At 40.9% G+C, this 24651-nt stretch overlaps 1 long non-coding RNA gene across 3 annotated transcripts in view; it reads right to left on the minus strand.

Annotated features, from left to right (window-relative positions):
* Window positions 1–1388: 1388 nt before the first annotated feature.
* Window positions 1389–24651, minus strand: part of LOC148138642 (uncharacterized) — a 233465-nt gene continuing 210202 nt past the window's right edge. For all 3 annotated transcript variants that reach the window (XR_015753802.1, XR_015753803.1, XR_015753801.1), the window contains exon 4: window positions 1389–1534. This is a non-coding gene — a long non-coding RNA (uncharacterized LOC148138642). The remainder of the gene's footprint in view (window positions 1535–24651) is intronic.

Raw genomic sequence — 24651 nt, forward strand, 5'->3', positions numbered from 1 at the left:
ATTTACATATAACTATTTGTGCAGTTAACAATTAGGAGAAAGTGAGGACTGCAGATGCTGTAGATCAGAGTTGAAGAGTGTGGTGCTTGAAAAGCACAGCTGGTCAGACAGCATCTGAGGAACAGGAGAGTCAAAGTTTCGAGGATTCCCGATGAAGAACTAATGCTCAAAACATTGACTCTCCTGCTCCTCAGATACTGCCTGACCAGCTGTGCTTTTCCAGCAATACACTCTTCGACTGCGTAGGTGACAATCCCAGTGACACTTGGTTACTCCCCTAAGGATTTGTGACTAAATTCTCTAAACAATACTAATGGCCAATCACTCATAAAGGATCTTTGATGTCCACCCCGAAAGTTTCATTGGACCATATCCACAGTGGATCCTTATTTTTAGATTAGATTCCCTACAGTATGGAAACAGGCCCTACGGCCCAACAAGTCCACACCGACCCTAATGCAGCCAACACTACGGGCAATTTAGCATGGCCAATTCAGCTGGCCTGCACATCTTTGGACTGTGGGAGGAAACCCATACAGACACAGGGAGAATGTGCAAACTCCACACAGACAGTCGCTCGAAGCTGGAATCGAACTTAGGACCCTGGTGCTGTGAGGCAGCAGTGCTAACCACTAAGCCATCGCGCTGCCCCTAAAATAATACCTGATTACTTTTAATAAAATAATGCACTGAGAGCAAACCTGCTCTTACCTAGTCTAATCTTTATTCTTGAGGTTACGGACGTCAGAGTTTCCAAAATTTCGGATCCGTGGAGGTAGATAGTCATTTAAATAAAAGTCAGACTACATCTTGGCATACATGTGAAATATGGTCCTGCTGAATCATGCTTCTGTGAAACTGAGGGATGCTGGGATCTGGGTAATCCTCTTTCAGTTCTTTCATCCTGGCTGACAGACCATGCCAAAAACTGGGGCCATTACATTGACTGGTAACCTTTTATCCACTCTGCTTGCTACATCCTCAAAACAATTCTGATATGTTTTCCCTTTCATAAACCCATGTCGACTCTGCCTGATTGTATTGTGGTTTTCTCAATGTCCTGCTATTTCCTCCTTAATAATGGATTTTAATGGTAATTGGCCTCAGAACCAGAGGACGGATGAGAAGCTTGTTAACACAACACTGCCTAACAGGGTGGTCGAAACATGGTCAGTGGGTTCAAGAGGGAATTCGATAAATACTTCAAATGGAAAATTTGCAAGGCTGTGGGAAAAGAGCAGGGGAATTGAGTTTATTTCAATAGCTCTTTTAAAAAGACTGAACTGGACTGATGGGCCAACTGGACGACCTACGAGCTGAATAACTCTACGATTTTCCAAATGTTTGAAGTTAAAAATCACACCAACATCAGGTTATGGTCCAACAGGTTTATTTGGAAGCACTAGCTTTCAGAGCACCACTCCTTCATCAGGTCGCTGTGTGATTTTTAACTTTGTCCACCCCAGTCCAACACCAGCACCTCCAAGTCATGGCGATTAAATGTTTAACATGTAGTCATATGGTATTATCATGTCTAAAATTAAATGAATAAATGTATTAAATAATTTCATTAAACAATTGTAGACTATTTTTGCACACAATTTTCATACATTATTTCCTTCTAGAACAAGGTAAATCAAAATGCTTAACTTGGAATCTTGGGATTTGTAATGTTCTTCTGTCACATGCTCTTGTGTTCCAATGAATATTTATTTAATGAAGAATTAAGTAATGATTCAGATATTAAGCATTAACAGGCAAATACTTAGATCATAGAAATGCTCCTCAAGTTTCTAAGTCATGGTTATGTGTATTAATAAATAATAAATAATGTCAATCATGGTTTCAGCAAGAGGAGCATTTTGGATTCAGATTTTATTGCTTTGGATCTGATTTGAACTGGATCAGGACTTTTTATCCTTCATGGGACATGGGCCATGTCCATATACCAGCATTTATTGCTGATTGCTGATTACCACTTGGCTGGCAGAGCTAACATAAAAAATAGATTGGTTCAGTTAGGACTATATTTATTGGAGTTGAGAAGAATGAGAAGAGAAGATACCTATAAAATTCTTACAGGGCTAGACCGGATAAACGCAGGAAGGATGTTCCTGAAGATCAGGGAGTCCAGAACCAGGGGTCACAGGCTAAGGTTACAGTGTTTGGCATTTAGAACTGAGATGAAAAGAAATGTTTTCATCCAGAGAGTGATAAGGGTAAGGAATTCCCTGTTGAGTCCAAACCATTTAATGTATCAAGCAGGAGTTAGATATGGTTCTTCAGGCTAAAGGAATCAAAGGTGAAATAGTTACACAGAGGCCGGTATCTTGTCACCGAGTTACTGTATATTTAGATGTGTATAGTATACTCGCTGTGGCCAGCTAGCTCAGATTCAGGCTCTAATGTGAGGGGATTCTCAATCCTCTGTTTGATATTGGTCAGCCAGGGCTCTCTGTTTGGTCCAGATTAACTACCCCATTCAAGGATTTCATACTTAATAAGATCCATCTGGTCCCAATCACAACAAAAGGATTTGGGGAGAAAGCAGGAACAGGGTACTGATTTGGATGATCAGCCATGATCACATTGAATGGCAAAGCATGCTTGAAGGGCCGAATGGCCTATTCCTGCTCCTATTTTCTATGTTTTAATGAGAATGTGGTGGTAAACCACCTTTTCAATCCTCCCCATTCCATTGTAAAATAACTTTAGTTACCTCCTTCAAATTGGACATAACTACTATATTTATAATTGGCTGTTCGTAGACTAATTCATTGTTTTCTTTACTCTTTCTCTGGGTACATCTGTCATTGGCAAGGCCAGCATTTGTTGCCCATTCCTTAACTACCCTCAAACTGAGGGCTGACTAGGGCCATTTCAGAATGTAGTTAAGCATTAACAACATTACCGTCGGTCTGTAGCTATCTGTAGGCCAGACCAGGAAAGTATTCCTTCTCAAAACAGCATCAATGAACCAGATGGGTTTTTACAACAGTTTGTTTACAGTTTTGTGGTCACCATTGAGCAATATATAGCTATATATTGGCGTCAATGACACAGCCAGGAAAGGGATTGAGGATCTGAAAAGTGACTACAGAGAGCTGGATTGGAAGCTGAAGAGCAGGACGAGTAGAGTAGTGATCTCAGGTTTGCTACTGATGCCACGAGATAGTGAGATGAGGAACAGGTTTAACACGTGGCTGCGCAGCTAGTGAAGGAGGGAGGGCTTCAGGTACTTAGACCATTGGGATGCCTTCTGGGGAAGGTGGGATCTGTACATGAACGACGGGTTGCATCTGAATTGGAGGGGCACAAATGTCCTGGGGAGGACATTTGTTCATATGGTTCAGGAGGGTTTAAACTAGTTTGGCAGAGGAGTGGGAACCAGAGCTATGCATCTGAGAGGGGGGGGAGTTGTAGGTGAGACAGTGACAGGATGTAGTGAATCTATCAGGGAGGTTTTACATGTGATGAAACAAAGGAATCGGTTAAACTGTGTCTGCTTTAATGCAACGAGTATCAGAAATAAGAGTGATGAGCTTAGAGCATGGATCAGTACTTGTTGACTATGATATTATAGGAAAGATGTGGAGGCTTCAGAGAGGGTACAAAAAAGGTTTCCCAGGATGCTGCTTGGACTGGTGGGCTTGTTTTACAAAGAGAGGTTGAAAACCTGGACTTTTCTCTCTGGAGAGAAGGAGGAAGAGAGGGGACCTGATCGAGGTGTACAAGGTAACGAGAGGCATGGATAGAGTTGATAGCCAAAGACTTTTCCCCAGGGCAGGATTGACTCCCACCAGGGGTCATGGCTTTAAGCTGTTGGGAGGAAGGTATAGAGAAGATGGTAGGTTCTTTACGCAGAGAGTTGTGAGTGCATTGCTAGCGATGGTGGTGGAAGTAGAGTCATTAGGGACATTTAAGCAACTGCTGGACATGCACATGGACAGCAGTGAATTGAGGGCCGAATAAGTTAGGTTGTTTTACTTTAGATAGGATTAATCCTCGGCACGACATTATAGGCCAAAGGGCCTGTTCTGTGCTGTTCTTTTCTATTTCCGTTACTGTCACCAGCTTTCAATTCCAGCTTTTACTCACTGAATTTAAATTCCACATGTGATTTGTACCCAGATACCCTCACAACTCTAACCTGGGCCTTTGAATTATTAGTCTAGTGACATTTTTACTACGATACCATCTCCCATCCCTCATTATTTGAAACCTTAGATGAAAAGATTCTGGTTTGATCCTTTCATTATGAAATAAAATTTGTAGCTAAATCAAAGCTGACAATTCAATGAGATAATTGTGAGGTGATCATGACGTTTCTATGCAGGGGCTGTACTCTGGAATCAGAGTATTTTGGGTTTGTGCTCTGCTCAAGAACTAAAGCACATTATCATCCCTGACACATTGAAGGATCATTGCATCATCAGAATAACTACATTTCAGATATTGTCTTAAACGGATACATCATGTAAAAGCTCCCCCAACATTTTAATTTAACCCACAAATACATTCTCATTGAACATTCATTTTTCATGTTGTTTGTGCAAACTGGTTGTACAACGAAAGCAGTGGCTACATCAATACAACTATTGTGTGTCATCAACTATAAAATGCCATAGGACATCCTTGGAATATGAAATATGATGCGTATATGCAATCCTGTACTGGTCAGGGAGTATAGATCCAGGGGATTTATAGGATTGACTTTGGCAGCATTTGCAAATGGCAGGCATGACCCTGACTTAGAAACCTTGATGCCATTTCTGTGGCATAATGTAAGACAGCAGGGTGTGAATCACACAGGAAGTAAACCCAGTCTCAGCAGGTTCATTTGAAATTCGTGCTGACAGACTCCATTTTGGCTGTTCCAAGAAGCTGATACCACAGTACAGGAATTACAAATTGATAGGTAAGTAATGTGACCTGGAATTATTTGAATCTCTGACTTTTCAAAATGTTTTTAAAAAATGAATTGCATCTCTGTTGGAGTAATAACAAAAAAAGTCAACAAAGTGCATTGATTGACAGACCATCTGGTGTAGCTTTTCAGAAGGAGAACTCATTTGAAAACTGTAACCATGTGTAATCTGCACCTATCCAGAAAGATCAGCATGCATTAGGAAGTCCAAACAGAAACCTGATTCTATCAGTCAACTTCAGCCGTGACCAATTGTGATTTATTGGGAATGTTCAATCTGTGTTCTGAGACTGACTGGTTAAAATAGTCCGGTGCAAATTTCCTACGCTGCATGAGTGCTGTTGAGGCTGCTCTGCTTTATGTTCAGCACTGGGGTCGAATAACAACTAGTTTCACCAGAATAAGATGCCTAATAGTCTTAAAGCTATGGCACATTTAGCGGCTATTCAGTCTGCAACATTTAAAGTATATATTTACCAGGTAATGTATGACTCATAATCTAAAAGAAAAATTCTTTCACATGTATGTTCATCATCAATTACTCATTTTTTTCATTTGCACAGACAATATTCTCACATGTTGAGCTGTACACAAAACCCGTGGAATGTGGCTGAGGCAATGTGTCTGAAACTTTAACACTGGTGAACACAGTATAGGATGCCTGTGCTACCAAATAGTTTTCCAGCACTGTAATCTGTTGATTTATTTCCATGCTGACACAAGCTTAATAAGGCATTGGCATTATTGGGGAAGCAGCTGGCCAGTTACCCATAACCTGTCTGACAACAACCAGTGTTGCCGAAACCTGGAGAGCCTGGAGAATCAGGGTAAGATCAATGGAGAGGAAGAGGAGGGTCCATTGGTCATGGAGACCAATGGCGGATCCCCAACCTTCGCTATGAAAATCGTCAGCAGAAAATCGTCTGGACAGATGTCACCTTGATCCTTTGAAGAAAGAATTTCCCTGTCTGATTTATGAAACTTTTAATTGTGTTTGTTGCTTACCTTAATTGTAGTTTCCCAATAATGGTTTGAAACCAAGCGCTACAATCAGATTCTTTTAGTTGAATTTTCCAGATTGCACCATCATGTTGATACATAAGACCTTCATTCATTAGGGTAGGTTCACTGATTCCCGTTTATGTATTCGTTATATATTTATTCTTGTAAAATTGACTGTAGATTTATGGCTGGCAAATGTCAACCATTGTTGAACATTTTCAACTAATAATGCTGACCAGTCACAGATAAATATTGATCATTTCTAACTGGTAATAGTTGACCCTTCCCAACCACTGTTGACCACTGTCGATAAGTGTGGTACTGGAAAAGCACAGACGGTCAGGCAGCATCCGAGGGGCAGGACAGCCGACATTTTGAGCGTAAGCTCTTCATCAGGAGCTTGACCACTTCATCGTTGTTGACCATTTCCAATCTATAATGAGTGGCTGGTCCCAAAAAGTGTCAATCACGTCCAGCCAAGAGAATACATAACTGCTCAATGAGTGGGATTGAACATTTCCAACTGGTCTCACATATTGATAGGCAACTGTTTCAACTATTCTGATTAAACTTCTTTTTTTTATTTCTGGGTTACAAAACAGAAAAAAAAATACATTATGATCTCCTGCAATTTCGATAGAGCTTGCTGTTGAATGCTTACCTGAGTTTCTGAGGGTCTATAATCACTTATTACAGAAGGGATATTGAGTTTACATTGTAATTGAGTTCCAAGAGCATGTGTAAGAATTAACAATTTTTGATATGGCTGCTGAATAGAAGTTGTTGTTTTTTTCCAATAGATTGATAATTTGTAGAGATTTAAAGTCTTTCAATGGATTTCATTAAAGAGATATGACTTTTATATATGAAGTGTGAATGTGTGAAAGGTATATTAGATTGTTGGAATTTTTATTTTTATTTTCATTTCGACACAGGTCTGTCTATTGTAGGTAAGAGTCAGTGGTTATAGTGATGGCATGCCAGGTTGTGCAGTGGCATGGAGGTAGAATGAGTGTATAAATGGTTATGGAGGAGAGACGGGCTGGTATGACGTGGCATACAGGTGGCATAAGGGGATGGAGTGATTTGGAGACAGCATGCAGTCTGTGACAGGACATAAGCATGGATCATGTCCATAAGGAGGCATGGTATGTGTGTGTGGGGGGGGGGGTGGGGGGGTGGGGGGAAGGGGGGTGGGTAGGGTAAGGAATGAGGGATAGAGGTCCTGAAAGCCTATTAAAACTAGGACAAAGTCTTAGCGAAACCATGGAAGCCTTTAACCTATAGCCTCAGCACTGCCCACCTTCATGGCCTCCTGGAAATGGCACTCAGGGCAGAAGGCCCAATTCAATCAGGTTGCTCGCCCCCTTTCCATAGATTAGGAAAAAAAAGGCAAAATAGGAATAACAGGCTGAAGGTCAAAAGCTGTTTTCAGACAATGGAATGGGTTACACAATTTCTTCAATTCCTGTCGACAATTTGCTAACAGTCACAGAATGATGGGAGATCTTCAGACCAGATTTTACAGTCAGATGGGAGATGGTTTATTGCCCTAATGCTTGCAACATTATCATGTTTTCAAACTACTTGCTTAATTGTGAGCACTGTATCATTGGAGGAGACATCTTACAGGATGACTCAAGATGTTGTTTACCATCCCTCTGAAGTGAACATAACAGAGCTGTTCTCTAATGACAAAAGGGGAATTCACTTTACATCCTGACTAATTTTTACCTTCCAACTAAAATAATCATGAACGGATTCATTTTGTTTTGCTTTGTGAGACTCTGTAACATGCATCTCATTGGTTCACCTGTAAAACAACAGTGGTAACATTGAAAAAGCAATTCATTGACCATAATATCACTTGGAAAATTCTGAGAACAAGAATAACACATCTAAATGTCAATTCTTTGTAATCCTTGTACACAAATACTTACCTTTTAAAAAGTATTTTCCTAATTCTCCACCACTCCTAATTTGCTGAAGATGCTACTTCCTTGCAAAGGTATAATACTGTGAGGACCAGACACCCTCTATGACTCTCTCAAGGGCTATGGTTCATCTATAGAGTTCATCTATTGAGCTTTGCTGGAGCATTTCAACAAGACACTTAACCAAGAGTGGTATCACGGCCAAGCTGAGTCCATTTCAACCCTTATTCAATGTCTATGTATTTTATACCATGAATATATAACTGGTGAGATTTATATACATTTTTAACATCATTTAATTTAATTCTGTATTTTGAATTTACTATCTGCCAGAGAGGTTCAATAATTAACTTGTCAGTGGTTCTACATTCATGGTGATTTATGTTAAAGCAACTTGATAGAGAGGTAGCTTGTTAATCTAATGGGATTCTGTGTATGGTCGGAGAGTTTCTAACTGACCAAGGTAAAAAAAAAAATTGCCCATCAGAGTTTATGTGCAACATTTTTATTAAGCTCAGAGGAAACACCCACAGTTCAAATGTAAACGTTTTTCTGCTTCGGTTGGGGCAGTTCTGCAGAAGTCCTTGGTCATTCTAAAAGATGAAAGACTTAAGAAACAATTCAGTTTTTTTTTCAATGTATCATTTCAGTGGCATCACATTGTAATCTTTTGCTATAAATTCGATGTCATATGGTCTTATACTCTCCAAACACCTGATAAAGGAGCAGTGCTCCGAACGCTAGTGCTTCCAAATAAATCTCTTGGATTATAACCTGACATTGTGTGATTTTTAACTTGGATGACGATGGATGGATAAAACAATGCCCCTGAGAAGGGGCGAAGATGCTGAAACAATATTGCCTTAGAGTAAGGAATTAAGTGATAATCTCAAATCAATAATGTTTGGGTAAAACTCTGAAGAGGTTATTTAAAACTGAGAATGTTTAAATTCAGATGTATGAATGCTCTAGAAAAAGACTATTAGATTTTCCAGCCTAGGAGTTGAAGTTACAGTTAACTTAAGCCTTTTGAGCTTTTAAGAGAATGAGTTTTTTTAATCTAGTGTGAGTACTGTACAAGGGGAGCTTTTGATCACTGTAAGAAAATGTCTCTTTGATCTGTAAAGGAGCAAATTACTGCAGATGCTGAAATCTGTACTGAAAACAAAAAAATGCTGGAAATCACAGCAAGTCAGGCAGCGTGTATGGAGAGAGAGAGCAAGCTAACATTTTGAATTAAAATGACTCTTCATCAGAGTTATAAAGCAGTGTGTTGGAATTAATATTTCAACATCTTTAAAGGTAAAATTTTTGGTACATTCTATTTACCTTCATTTCTTTTATTGATAGACTTTTGATTATTGCTAAAAATCAACACTATTATTGTATGCTTGTGTTTTAGTGAGAGACCACTTTGTTAAAAACAAGATACATTCTATCAAGCCAAATTTCAACCTGGGATCTCACTTGTCCAGTAATAGCGTCAGCTGGGGTCACAGTAACACATCGGGCAGGGTATCACAATATAGTGATCAGGAGTTTGCACAATTTAATCTTTTCTTAGCTACAGGCAATTGCATCACTCATTTTCTGCTCCAAGCAAGTCAGCAGAAACGAAGGATATAAGCAATGCTTAATTCTCGGCTGATTTAGAAGGCTGGGCTATTTGCTATTTAAACTCACTGACCCATTATCCACAATATGGGTATATTTGTAAAAATGTGAGTATAATTATTTAGCAAAAAGCTATTATTGGACCTAAGAGATTCAGCAATCTGTCATCATGCATAATGTCCCAGTATTCGATTGCCAGCAATAATTCAATGATTTTTATCATAGTTTCACTGGTTAGGGCCTCAGAAATTTATGACCGTTGCTGAGTTATTTAATGACTGACAGTTTTGAGTCAGTATCCAGGAATAAGAAAGAGATGTCTGTCCCCGTTGAGACAAAGCGGGTGGTCACTGATGGAGTCCTTTGATTGACAACAAACTGAGTATGAATCAAAAGCTCTGCTCAACGTGAAATGTTAGCCTCCTCAGTGGTATAGTGGAGCAATATTAATAATGATTTCCCTGAGCAGGTAGGAGATTTTTGATCAATTATAGAGCTGAGATGTAAAAGAAAGAAATATTTCACATGCAAAGCACCTCCCTGTAGAGTCTCTATTGCCTCTGAGAGCTGGTTTGGCAGAAAAGTCAAATTGCTATTGCGTCTAATAAGAATCCAGTATACATGGTTCTTGCTCCGGAAATCAAATATCGCTGCATGATTACACAGTGTACTCCACATGTATATTCATTTCATTCGTTTTCCAGGCTAAGCTACTGGTTTCTTATTTGCAGTATGTCTCTCCTTGTGCTATCACAATGTTTGTATCATTATTTCTCTAACGCTTGTGTGCCTTTGTGATTCACAAACATTGGTTTTGCTTACATTTCCACATACTAAGGTAGAAAAGATTTTATAAAAACTCACTGAGCCGCACTGAAATAGATTTCAATTGCATTATGATTTGCATGCAATCTGTCCACCATGATTGATAAAAGACAGCTGAATACCTTGCTTTCTTGGCCTGGTTATTGTTTTTAAGTGATGTAGCAAGAAATGTAAGGAAGACATCTGTACCAGAGGTATTGCTTAAAATGGATGACTGAACAGACAAAAGACTCCCATTCATCCATGAGCAAACCGTGCAGAACACCTGTGTTTACCTGCACCTGACAGAGAACTTCCCACTGCTTTAGTCTGTTAACCTAAAGATGTCGGTGACATGCCCTGAGGGACAATAAATTTGCTTTGTGTTTGTCTAATAGCTTTTAGGGAATTTTACAGCTGACAGTGATTGGTCTAATTATTGAATTATTCAATGTATCCCAACCACATGAGACATATTTACTCATCACTCCAAACAGAACATTTTCAGAAAACCTTTCTCTTAGTTCATGTGGGAATAGTGTCTCTACTGTCTTTGCGATAGATCATATATATGACACAAACCTCTGTCAGATTGATACAGATACATTACGGAAATTCACTTTTTTTTAGATTAGATTAGATTCCCTACAGTGTGGAAACAGGCCCTTCAGCCCAACAAGTCCACACCGACCCTCCGAAGAGTCACTCACCCACCCACACCCATTTCCCTCTGAACGATGCACCTAACACTATGGGCAACTTAGAAGGCCAATTCACCTGACCCACACATCTTTGGATTGTGGGAGGAAACCAGAGCTCCCAGAGGAAACCCACGCAGATACGGGGAGACAGTCACACAGACAGTCACCCGAGGCTGGAATCGAACCTGGGACCCTGGTGCTATGAGGCAGCAGTGCTAACCACTGACCCACCGTGGCCTCTCACAAGTATGTTGGAATGTTCAACATAACACTCTGTTACTACCTGGAACCTGTGTGGTGTGATGCCCAGGATCGAAGACACACCATCAGCAGAATTTTAACTGACCCAGATGAGTAATTACATAGAGAAAGGAAGTTTTGCAAAGAGTTGAAAACATCAGAAAAAGCAGTCTTAGATAGTCTCCTGCCACCTTATAATCTGGTCCTCTTTCCCTTTGAATATTTTCTGACCTACCCAGCTCTAGAACAGTTAAGGTCAACCCTCAATAATATAGCCAGTAAGCACTGGAAATAGGTCTGGCAAAATCTGCAGAGACAGAAACGGTTTCAGATCCATGACCTTTCATTAAAACTGGACGCTAGTAAGGTAATAGATTTTAAGTAACAGGGGTGTGAGAGGGAAAAGAACAAAAGGGGCAAAAAAATCTGTGATGGGGAGGAAACAGCAGATAATTGGGATGATGGGACAAGGCAAAAATGAGATGAGGAGTAAAGAAAGAAAAGGTGATTCCAGAATTAGTATAAATGGAATTAGCAAAATCCTTAGCAATAACAGCCTTCTGATAAAAAAAACAGGAACAGTGATATATAATTATTACCAGTTTGCTTTTCTCTTATAATGGGAGAGGAGAAGTGGATTTTGGGCAGGAGGTAGAAACGGGCGGTGCGGGGTTGTGGGACTATGAGGTTGGAGGCGGTGGATGGGAGGTCCCCTGAGGTGATGAGGTTATGGATGGTCTGGGAGATGATGGTTTGGTGGTGGGGGGTGGGGTCATGGTCAAGGGGACGGTAGGAGGAGGTATCTGCGAGCTGGCGTTTGGCCTCAGCGATGTAAAGGTCAGTGCGCCAAACTACTACTGCACCTCCCTTGTCAGCTGGTTTGATGATGAGGTTGGGGTTGGAACGGAGGGAGTGGAGGGCTGCACGTTCCGAGGGTGAGAGGTTGGAGTGGGTGGGAGGGGTGTGGGAGTTCAGGTAGCGGTTAATATCGCGGCGGCAGTTTGCTATGAAGAGGTCGAGGGCAGGTAGGAGGCCAGCACGGGGTGTCCAGGTGGACGGGGTGTGTTGGAGGTGGGAGAAGGGGTCGTCAGAGGGTGGGCGAGAGTCTTGATTGAAGAAGAAGGCACGGAGGCGAAGGCGGCGGAAGAATTGTTCGATGTCACTCCGTGTATTGAATTCATTGACCCGAGAACGTGTGGGAACGAAGGTGAGACCTCTGCTGAGGACTGATCTTTCATCCTCAGAGAGGGGCAAGTCTGGAGGGATGGTGAACACACGGCAGGGCGGGGAGCTAGGACCTGGTGTGGGACTGGAGCTGGATGTGGGGGCGGGGTTAGGCCTGGGGGCGGGGACAGAGGTCGGCGTGGGGGCGGAGTTGGACATGGTGATGGAGACCGGCGGGGGGGCGGGGTTAGGCGCGGTGACGGAACTCGGCCGGGGGGCGGAGTTAGGCGTGGTGGCGGAATGCGGCGTGGGGGCGGATTCCTGAAGAAGGGCCTGTGCCCGAAACGTCGAAATTCCTGAAGAAGGGCCTGTGCCCGAAACGTCGAATCTCCTGTTCCCTGGATGCTGCCTGACCTGCTGTGCTGTTCCAGCAATAAAGTTTCAACTTTTCTCTTATAATGCAAACTCATTGCAATAAAGACTTACCTTCCATTTACATTGCTGATTGTTTGCTGCAACTGCATGTTTTATGTTTGTGCTTCATGTACAAATATTTGCAAATCCCTCTGCTTACCACCATTTACCAATATCTTACCTTTAAAAAATATTCTGGTCTTCCATTTTTTTCTATCAATATGGATATCTCACATATCCCTCCAATATATGTCAAACGCACATTCGTGCCCAATCACTGAATTGCTCTATAATCCTTTCCTGACCCTTTGCAACCTGCTCACAGTTTTCATTCCCTACCTGCTATACATCAGCAGAAAACATGAATATATCATACTTCATTCCCTCATTTAGACTGTGAATGGCAGAGGCTGAATGATGCCCCACGAATTATAAAAAGACATCCTAAATTGACCTATTTATCACATTTTTATTTTATGCCTCTTAACCAATACTCAATCCATTTTAATATATAACATTGATCTAATCATTCTTAATCTTGTATTAAAATATTTTATATGAATAAAGAAATCCATTTGAATTCAAGTAAATTATTCCTTCCTGTTTAAGTTTGAGTAGATCATCCAAATTAGTCAATCATCTTTGACTGAGGATCTCTCTGCAGACATTCCTCAGAGTTGTGTTTTAAACTAACCATCTTCAGCTGCTTTATCAATATTCTATCATGGGCTGAGAAGGCTGATGATTGCACTATTTGCAAATTCTCAGATACTAAAGTAGCTAGGGTCCATATCCAGCAAGACCTAAGCAACATCCCGGCTCAAACTGATGAGTGGCAAACAACATTCATGTCACATGTGCCACTGATCTTTGGCCAACAAGAGAGAATCCAACTATCACTGAATCCTTCATAATCAACATTCTGGAGATTACCATTGACGAGAAACTGAACTGGACCAATCATAGAAATACAGTGAGCAGGTCAGAAGCTGGTAATCCTGCAGTGAGTAACTCAACTCCTGGTTCCCTGGAGACTGTCCAACATCTGCAAACCACAAGTCAGAGGTATGATTCACTTAATTTGTCCGTATGACTGTGGCTCCAACAACAAGTGAGAAGTTCACAGCAATCTGGCTTAATTGGCATCCCATGCACTGCCTTTGATATTAATTCCTTCCACCACCAATGCACAGCATAGCATTTATACTATTTACAAGGTGCACTGTAGTAACTGACAAAGAGTCATTCAACAACACCTTCCAAACCCACAATCTGTTTCACCTAGGCATCCGCTGCATGACTGCATCACCATCTGCAAGTTCCTTTCTATGTTATACATTATCATGACTTGGAAATTTATCAGATTCTTTCACTGTCACCAGGTCAAAATCAGCCCACATCCCATTACTCATTCACCAATAGTATAAGAGCTATTAAAAGTCATAGTCTTACCGGACCGTAGACTTCTTCCTTCATTCAAGGGAGATGACTGGCAGTAATTTAACTTGGGTGTCACCACTCCTCGGTCAAGGGGAGAGATTGAGAAGGAAAATTCTTCATGGTCACCTCAACTGGTGCAGAAATTGAACCCACACTGGTGGTGTCAATCTGTATCATAGACCTGTTGTCCAATTAACTGACCCCCTAATAAGAGTTTCAGTTATAGAATGGACTCATCTAGCCTGATTCCCTGCAGAATCATAGTGAAGTATTTGTTGAACCTCCAAATGTCCTGTGAGCTCATCAGAAAGATGCTTGCTACAAGTTCTTCTATAATTCTTCTTATGCACCTGTGCAAAGACTTTCCAGACCTCCTTCATGATCTGTACCTACAATTGTCAATCGTGTCACATGATGCTCAGACTTTATGGAGCACTGTTCCTTTCTGTCAAATCGCCAGGCCTGATGTACTAACCATCTTGATGGTTTCATTGATTTAACTGGTGTTTCCTGCTTGACATTACAACAGAACAAGTGATGTCCTGGAATCCTAAATGGTTAATGAAACTGCTAGCCGTCAATTTTCAGACTCCATTATTGCAGCTAAGCTGTCAGCCAAATAATTTGATATTAACAAATATTTTTATCTGCTAATTATTTCCAACGTTCCAGCTAACCTCTAATATTAATGCATATAATTAGGTCACAATGACCATGAGATGTTATTAACTTTAGATGGAACACTGCCCGCACAGCAGATTCTAACAATGTGGCAGATTGAATCCCTTCTGAAAATCCAATTTTCCGCTTTCATTGGTTCTCAATTGTTTACTGTGCTTTCCTCCCTCAACTTCCTTATAGATTTGTTAAATATGATTTCACTTTTATCAAACTTGCCTATGCTGCCCAGTCATGGTTGTAACTTTCCACATATCCTTTGCCATGCGCTTCATGATTGATTCTAGCACTTTATCTATTACTCATGTATTGCCAACTGGTCAGTAATACTGTATATGCTTTTTTTTCCCCTCCTTTCTTGAACAGCTGTGCTGCATTTGCTACTTTCCAGTGCATGGATACAAATTTGGAATCGAGAGATTTCTAGACAATCAAACCTAATTCCTAGCAACCGCCTAGGGATGGTCTTGTGATATTATTGCTAATCTCTTCATCCAGAGATCAAGGTAAATTTCCAGGAGCCCTGATTTAATCTCTGCCAAGGCAGGTAGTGAAATTTGAATTCAATAAAAGTCTGGAATTAACAAATTAATGTTGACCATGAATTGGCTGTTGTAAAAACCCATCTGGTTCCCTAATACCCTTCAAGGATGGAAACTGCCATCCTTACCTGGTCTGGGCTACGTGTGACTCCAGACCCAATACAGTGTGATTGACTTTTAACTATCCTTTGGGCAATTAGTGGTGGGCAGTAAATTCTGGCCTTACCAGCAATCTATTTCCTGTGAATGAATATAAACAAACTACCTTCTTTAAATTCTCATCATAGAGTCATAGAGATGTACAGCACGGAAACTGACCCTTCAGTCCAACTCGCCCATGCTGACCAGATATCCCAAATTAGCCCCACTTGCCGGCACTTGTCCCGTATCCCTTCAAACCCTTCCTATTGATATAACCAACCAGATGCCTTTTAAATGTTGTAATTGTACCAGCCTTCACTACTTTCTCTGGCAGCTCATTCCATACGTATACCACCCTCAATCCAGGAGAATTGTGACTATCAGTTCCATTACTTTTTTTAGTAGTTCTTTACGAAGTAATTGTATGAAGTTCTTCACTCTCATTAGACCCTCAGTTCCCATATTTCTCCATTTGCTTCTCAAGACCTTAAACTGTAAGGGCAACATTTAATAATTTGAATGGAACATGGCACACAGAGCACACAGGTCTCCAGCACCCTAGAAATCAATGTGAGTCTGTGTAGTACCTTTCGAAGTTGCATATTGTGAAGCAATACAGACCCAATACAGTGTGATTGACTTTTAACTATCCTTTGGGCAATTAGTGGTGGGCAGTAAATTCTGGCCTTACCAGCAATCTATTTCCTGTGAATGAATATAAACAAACTACCTTCTTTAAATTCTCATCATAGAGTCATAGAGATGTACAGCACGGAAACTGACCCTTCAGTCCAACTCGCCCATGCTGACCAGATATCCCAAATTAGCCCCACTTGCCGGCACTTGTCCCGTATCCCTTCAAACCCTTCCTATTGATATAACCAACCAGATGCCTTTTAAATGTTGTAATTGTACCAGCCTTCACTACTTTCTCTAGCAGCTCATTCCATACGTATACCACCCTCAATCCAGGAGAATTGTGACTATCAGTTCCATTACTTTTTTTAGTAGTTCTTTACGAAGTAATTGTATGAAGTTCTTCACTCTCATTAGACCCTCAGTTCCCATATTTCTCCATTTGCTTCTCAAGACCTTAAACTGTAAGGGCAACATTTAATAATTTGAATGGAACATGGCACACAGAGCACACAGGTCTCCAGCACCCTAGAAATCAATGTGAGTCTGTGTAGTACCTTTCGAAGTTGCATATTGTGAAGCAATTTCTCCCCGTAAAGTGGAATAAGTGGTTGGGGGTTAAATGTTGAATCTGTTCATGAAATAACTGCACAGACGCTGATATCCCGTCACCAAGTCACCTTTTATTTACATGGACACTGTATATCAGCTCTGAGCAGCTCACTCAAAGCCAGCTCCTCGACTGGAGAAACCTTCTGATTCTCTATTTATGTCTGTTAGCCAGGACTCCCCGATTGACCCAGGCTAACAACCCCAGTCAAGAATCTCAAACTCAATGAGATCCACCCGGCCATGGTTCCAATTGCTACAGTTAAGGACCAAAAATGAAATCTTCCTTAAATGTCAGCAGTGATGAGTTTGTGCTTTATCATTCCAGCCAGGAAATTATCAGTTTCCTGATAGTTTGTCTTCAAACTGTATCACCGACAAGAATAATTTATTTTCATTTAGCTATTATTTCTATGGGACCGCTATGTGAAGTTGTTTGATGAGTTTAACTACAGAGTAACAGTGGTTATGTTTTAAAATTAAATCCTCATTTGTGAGGTATTTTGGGATGCCCTATGGTCTTGATGAGGCAAAAGTAAAGATACATTGCACAATGTTCCAAACCACCTATGCTGCAGAGAAAAGTAAGCATTTTAGCTCAAAGTTGATTATCACGATTTCTCAGAGCTTTCAACATTGGGAACAATTTTCAGTTGTGAGACAGTCAAACATCTGATGCAATACCTTGTGCCTACAAAGTGACAATTCATGACAAGTGTGTCCCTCAGTAGGAACCTGCCTGTTATGTTGAGTTTATTACAGTGCTGATGTGGCTGTTCTAACTTACTTTGTTGACCAGGGATAGGCAAAACATTGCTATCTGAGCCAATAATACTCACATCCTGTGAAAAATAAAAAAAAAGAAAAGGGATAAAGTCAGGTTGACTCATATCTACAGCTTTCATACTTTGTCGACAAAACAACAGTGACTGCAGTTCCAAGCAATTCACTGAATGCAATACTCTTTGAAATATTCCTGAGACAGGAGATGCAGAATACTATTAAATGCAGGCACTTCAACTGTTTTCCATCCTTAGAGGAAGGACTGTTTTCAATCAGTCAAACCATCTGCCAGAAGTCACTTGGAAGTTGGGAAGATGGGAGTTGGCCATTTGAATAAATGCAGCTCTTGTGGGTGGTTATTCAAGTTAAAACAAATCTTGTCAACCATGTCACTCATTAAATTTCACTTGCATGATGGAGGCTTCAATGTAACACTCCCTCTCAATCACAACAACAGCATTTATCCAGTGATTTCAACATGTAAGTCTGACCATTAGAAATGTAACACAGACAAAAATTATTACGGAAAATATTATATTAAAGGGGGCGGATGGGTCAAGATTGGTGAAGGTAGTAGGTCTTATAGAAGGAGGCATATGTGAAAGGAAGAATTGGAAATACTAAAGCTGGGAGCGAATGGTGTGGCAAAAGGATGGAGAGAGATCAGATTTGGATCAATACTGAGAGCTCTTCCCCCTCAGACTGGGGGGGAGTTACAGCAATATGGTCATAAAAAATTTTGGATGAAGAATTTAGATTCTCGGTGCTGAGTTTAGATTCTCGATCTGGGCTGAGACACAGGTCAGGGTGGAAAATGCTTCTTGGTGGAAGTTGGAAGTTTTTGTGTTGGAGAAGACAGAGGATTACTTATCCCTCTTAGCTGCATGGTCAGACAGCCCTTGAAATAGCCCACCAGTTCACCCCTACATTACCCACTTGCTGTATGGTGGTAGAAAAGAAAATTAGGGAGGTTATGAACTCAAACAAATCACCCATGCACTAGAAAATAAATCAGAGGAAACTTCGCACAAGGTGAGCGCTCCACCATGGAGATCTTTTGGAGAAAGTGGCAATTTGAATCTGCCTTGAACCTAAGCTGGTTTTCAGGTGGAGGTTTTTTTCTGTCAAGTTTAGTAAGATCACAATCTGTGGTGAATTGGATGGTTAACAAGCTGTTTAACAAGTAATAAAGAGTATCACTTGGCAACTTTCCATTGCCTGGTGAGAATTTCATCACGCCACTAAAGCAAAAGGACGGAGTTGTGATGAGGTGATTGCAACATCGAGATGCCCATCTCACCTGGTGTTACACATATCTCAGCATTTTCCATCTCACTCAGAGCCTGGTAAGACTCCAGCCTAAGTCTGTCACTTACCTTTCCCTTTGAGAGGCTCAATACATCAATTAATTTGGTGTAAAAATGACAATAGTATAATTGTCTCCCCACAGTGAGATGGCTGAGAGATGAAAGAGATGAATTGATAATCCATTGCATTTTGCATGCTTGGGATCAAACTCCACTCTTGGTTTTGCATTGTGAAGCTGCATCCATTCTTGTGGGTGCAGTGATAGCGTCCTAACCTCTGGGCGAGAGACCTGGATTCAAGTTCTCCACGACACAATGTGTTGTATCCGACTAAAATTTCTAACAATTGTTATCACAGTGGGCAGCTCTGTCTCTCAGGTGTGAAGGGATGATACTGTCATCTGATCAAGATGATGACTGCAAATGACCCCATTATCAGGCTTTTCTTACGTGTGGAAGATGTGCCATGTGTTTGTAGTCGCTTGTGTATAAAAAGTTCAGCCTGGGCACACCAGATAAACAGAACCATTGCAGCAGTGAATGGCAGAACATGATTAAAGAGCAGTTTTCTTGTTTTTATCTAGAAGATCTAACTGTGATGATAGCATTCATTCCTCAACACATCAGCTGATAGACAATCAAATTTTAAAAATATTTCTTTCATAGACAGATTTAGCAAGCAATGTTCCATTCTACATATCTGCTGAAGCTCAACCAGTTACTTCATTTATTGATATTCATTTGTGAAGCACATGCAAACATAGAAGATTGGAACAGGAGTAGATCATTCGGCATATTGAGCCCATCCCACTACTCAAAGTGTTCATGGGCTGCTTCTCTATCTGAAAGTTATCCTCCTGCTGTCTGCCCATAATGTTTGATGCCTTTAGTCTGTAAAGGTTCATTAATTTCTTTCTTCAGCATATTCGGTGACTCAACCTCTTCTGTAGTGCCTCTGAGCTATGGAATCATTGGCCTCTGAATGTGGACATTTCCTCATCTCAATTTAAAATGGCTTACCCCATATTTTTTAGAGTTCTGGATCCCAAAAACAGGAGAAATATCATCCCTTCAGGCAGTCTCAGGTTCTGCAAGAATTTGATGTCTTTCATTATGTTCCTCTCTCATTCCTCTAAACTCTAGTGAATACAGGCCCAATCAACCCAATAGCTTCTCATACAACATTTCAAGAATCAGTCTGGTAAAGCTTTGCTGTACTTCCTCTCCAATATCTTTTCTTTATTTAATTAATTCTTGCGATCTGAGAGTAGCTGGCTGTCCCAGCATTTATTGCATATCCTGAGCTATCCTTAGGAAAGTGCTGGTGAGGTGCCTTCTTAATCTACTGTTGTCCATTTGGTGTAGGTACACCCACAATACTGTTAGAGAGAGAGTTCCAGGATTTTAACCAAATGATAGTGAAGGAACAGCGATATATTTCCAAGTCAGGACTGTGAGTGGCTTGGAAAGGAACTTGCAGGTGATGGTGTTCCCATGTATCTGATACCCTTGTCCTTCTACATGGTCACAATTATGGGTTTGGAAGGTGCTGTCTGAGGAGCCTTGGTGAGTTACTGCAGTGAATTTTGGAGATGGTACACACTGGTGCCACTGAACATCATTAGTAGAGGGAGTTGATGTTTGTTTAAGATATCACAAAACATAAAAGACAATACAGACGGATGAGTTTAAATGGTGCCTGCATTGTTTTAAAATGGTGCAGTGGCAGATAAAAACATATCAAAATGGCCCTGCATCAATTACCCTCCATCTCAACAGCTTCAACTTATATTTTGAATCCAAACTTGAAGTGAAAGCAGATAAATAAAATCAGCTACAGCTGTAGACTGAAGGGTTCTTAGCATGATTGGTTACAGCTGTTGATGTACATATTTGCAAAGGACGCACAATGTTATGAAAGCAAAATAGGGATTATTTTCCAAAATCATCACAAACTTTCATGCCAAAATGTTCAATTCTCATGAAGCAATTTGCAAAGTAAAATATGTGTAAAAATTAAGGAAATCATTTCATCAATTCTATCTTATCCATCCAAAAAGAATCAGTGTGTGAATTTAAAAAGCAAAGTGCATGCCTCATTTTGGGACTGAGCTACTCTTTCTGCCTTACACTTCATCAGTGCCTGGTTACCTGCTATCTCAGAGCACTTCGCTAATAAAGTCAATTTCACTGACTATGAAATAGCAATTTGTCAGTGAAGTTGGCATTTTGTCAGACAAAATAACTGGTTGGAAAATGCCCTGATTATAACCATTTATAGATTTGTATATAACTCAATTGGTTATGGAAATTTCATGGGGAAAATGTTATCATTGGTTTCAGAACCGAATGAAGGTCCATAAACCTAACTTGCCAGCAGGGAGACCAGTTCAGCAGATTTCCTGGATTCATCCACCCAACTGGTCCTCTCTAATCATACAAACATTTGAGTAGAGAATAAGATTAGCTACTTGTCCCTTCCAGTTCATTTCATCATTCAATAAGAACATGGCTGATCTAATTTTAACGGAGAGGAGAAAGTGAGGTCTGCAGATGCTGGAGATCAGAGCTGGAAATGTGTTGCTGGAAAAGCGCAGCAGGTCAGGCAGCATCCAAGGAACAGGAGAATCGACCTTTCGGGCATTAGCCAATTGATCTAATTTTAACGTTAACTCTACATTCCTGCATATCCCTAATGATCCTCCATCCCTTGGTAAGCAAGAATCTATCTACGTCTACTTTATAAATATTTAAAGATTCTGCATTCACTGCCTTTTGAGGAAGGAATTCCAAAGAGTCACATCACTCTGAGAGTTTTCTTTTTTGTTTTCCCTCATCTTTGTCTTAAATGGACTATGTCTTAATTTTAACCAAGAGCCGAGAGCTTTGGAGACCCAAATGGAAGCTAAAGCATGTAGGAAATCTCAAGGCAAGCTCGCTATGGGAGATGAAATTATGACAATCTGAGGAGGGGAATCCATCTGAATGGTGCCTCTGGGTGAAGGAGTTTATCTTTGTTGCCACATCCATCTTTTTGGATGATGGAGTACCTTCATTAAGCCTGCATCCACTGCATGCGGCAGCTCCTCCAACATTAAAATGTAGCAAGCTTGGAACATCACTGCTACCCGGGCTCTCATTTGCCCGCCCACATCCAGAACAATGCTTAGTGGCTGCTCTCCTCACACGGCGTCTCACTACTGTCTCAGGCCCCCCACTGTGTCCCTCTGGCAGGTCTGGGAATATCCTGCCCAAAATTGAGAAGAAATATTAGATTTCAAGTTAGACCATTGGCTAGAAATTTTGGGTAATGTGAAACAGTTAAATACCATCCAGCTCCTAAGTATACAACATAGTGGCATTTAAAATTAGGCATGTTATAGAATTTCATTATTGTAATAACACCCAGAGAGTAAAAATTAGCGAAGAACTAAGAATGGAAAATTGTTGTACAAAGTTTATTGGGACTGATACAGTGGGGAGAGGGGAGGGGAGAGTAACAGAATAGCATCAAACATTACTGGCAAAATCAATCTATTTCATTGGACAGAAATCAGAGAAAGTTAGCTCCAGCATTACAATTATCATGAGAGTACTAGAAATGGGGAAAACAGGAACAAGTAAATTAATTGAATAGGAGAAACAACAAGCAAATATGACATTGAGAATTCTTTTTGGAAAAGTGAAAGATATTTGGACAAGTTGAGTGACAATAAAACTAGGGCAGAATCTTCCAAGCCCCTGAACAATGTGGGCCAAGAGATAACTTTTGCGGAAATCAGGTGAGATGTTTAACGACGAACTCCACGATGCCGAGAACTCCAAGTTTTACTGTCCAAACCAAATATTGGAGAGTGAGTGAGATTTGTGCAGGTGAGTTGCGAGAGACCTATTTGCGTCAGTTATTGCTCATTACCACTCTCAATATCACCTAAACCTGTCACATTCATATGGGGTTTCCATTCTCTCCCACTCACCAGATAAAAACAGATTATGAGAATTTGCAGCATGAAAGCGATAGGGCTACCTGTAGACTCCAGCTTATTGTTTGCTCCTCTGGACTTCCAGTTTGGGTATTAGTCACAAACATCTCAGTCACTCTCCATGGACAATTCCCACACAAACCCCACAACTATGGATACTGGCATCCGATTGATGCCAGTCGAAAAATGTGGCGTTGGAAAAGCACAGCCGGTCAGGCAGCATCCAAAGGAACAGAAGAGTCAGTGTTTCAGACATAAGCTCTTCATCAGGAATGCTTACACCTGAAACATCGACTCTCTTACTACTCGGATGCTGCCTGACCTGCTGTGCATTTCCAGAGCCACACTTTTCGAATCTGATCTCCAGCATCTGCACTCCTCATTTTCTCCGATACATGGCAGAGTTGTCACATCATCAGGATACACTTCTGCTTTTCAGTGTTGCACTATGGAACATTCCTGTAATGCTGCTGCCAAGACACATTATGTACAGGGATGAGCATCCATCTCATGTTGTATCTCCGATTTTCGTCATTTATATAAATGATTTCAATGTGAACAGTGGAGGTATAGTTAGTAAGTTTGCAGATGACAGCAAAATTGGAGGTGTAGTGGACAGCGAAGAAGGTTACCTCAAATTACAACTGGATCTTGATCACATGGGCCAATGGGCTGAGAAGTGGCAGATGGAGTTTAGTTCAGGTAAATGCGAGGTGCTGCATTTTGGGAAAGCAAATCTTAGCAGGACTTATACACTTAATGGTAAGGTCCTGGGGAGTCTTGCTGAACAAAGAGACCTTGGAGTGCAGGTTTATGTCTCCTTGAAAGTAGTATCGCAGGTAGATAGGATAGTGAAGAAGGTGTTTGGTATGCTTTCCTTAATTAGTCAGAGTATTGAGTACAGGAGTTGGGAGGTCATGTTGCGGCTATACAGGACATTGGTTAGGCCACTTTTGGAATATTGCGTGCAATTCTGGTCTCCTCCCTATTGGAAAGATGTTGTGAAACTTGATAGGATTCAAAAAAGATGTACAAGGATTTTGCCAGAGTTGGAGGATTTGAGCTATAGAGAGAGGCTGAATAGGCTGGAGCTGTTTTCCTTGGAGCGTCGGAGGCTGAGGGGTGACCTTATAGAGGTTTTTAAAATGATGAGGAACATGCTTAGGATAAATAGACAAGGTCTTTCCCCTGGGGTGGGGGAGTCCAGAACTAGAGGGCATAGGCTTGGGGTGAGAGGGGAATGATATGAAAGGGACCTAAGGGGTATCTTTTTCACGCAGAGGGTAGTTGGTATATGAAATAACCTGTCAGAGGAGGCTGGTACAATTGCAACATTTAAAATTCATCTGGATGAGCATATGAATAAGAAGGGTTTAGAGGGATATGGACCAAGTGCTGGCAAATGGGACAACATTAGATTGGGATATCAGATGGGTATGGTCGAGTTGGACTGAAGGGTGTGTTTCAATGCTGTACATGTCTGTGGTTCTATGACCTTGTTTGCTCACTCAGTATTCACTTATATTTTGCAAAATTAAATGCTCACTACATCCCTGCCGTGCCTTGTTCTGCCATGCATTATCTTGCCTTTTGGCACATTGTTCCCTCAGCCAGAACTTGAAAAATCACATTATTTCTTTTCTGAGTTGCTTTTTAGCACAAACACAAAGTCAGGTGATTTATCCTGGTTGTCAGAAGCCATCAGTCAAGGGACAGAAGTGTTGCTGTGTGG

Source organism: Chiloscyllium plagiosum, unplaced genomic scaffold (assembly GCF_037043375.1).
Source record: "Chiloscyllium plagiosum isolate Xiang-an unplaced genomic scaffold, Cpla_swu_hap1 HiC_scaffold_39, whole genome shotgun sequence".
Lineage (NCBI taxonomy): Eukaryota > Metazoa > Chordata > Chondrichthyes > Orectolobiformes > Hemiscylliidae > Chiloscyllium > Chiloscyllium plagiosum.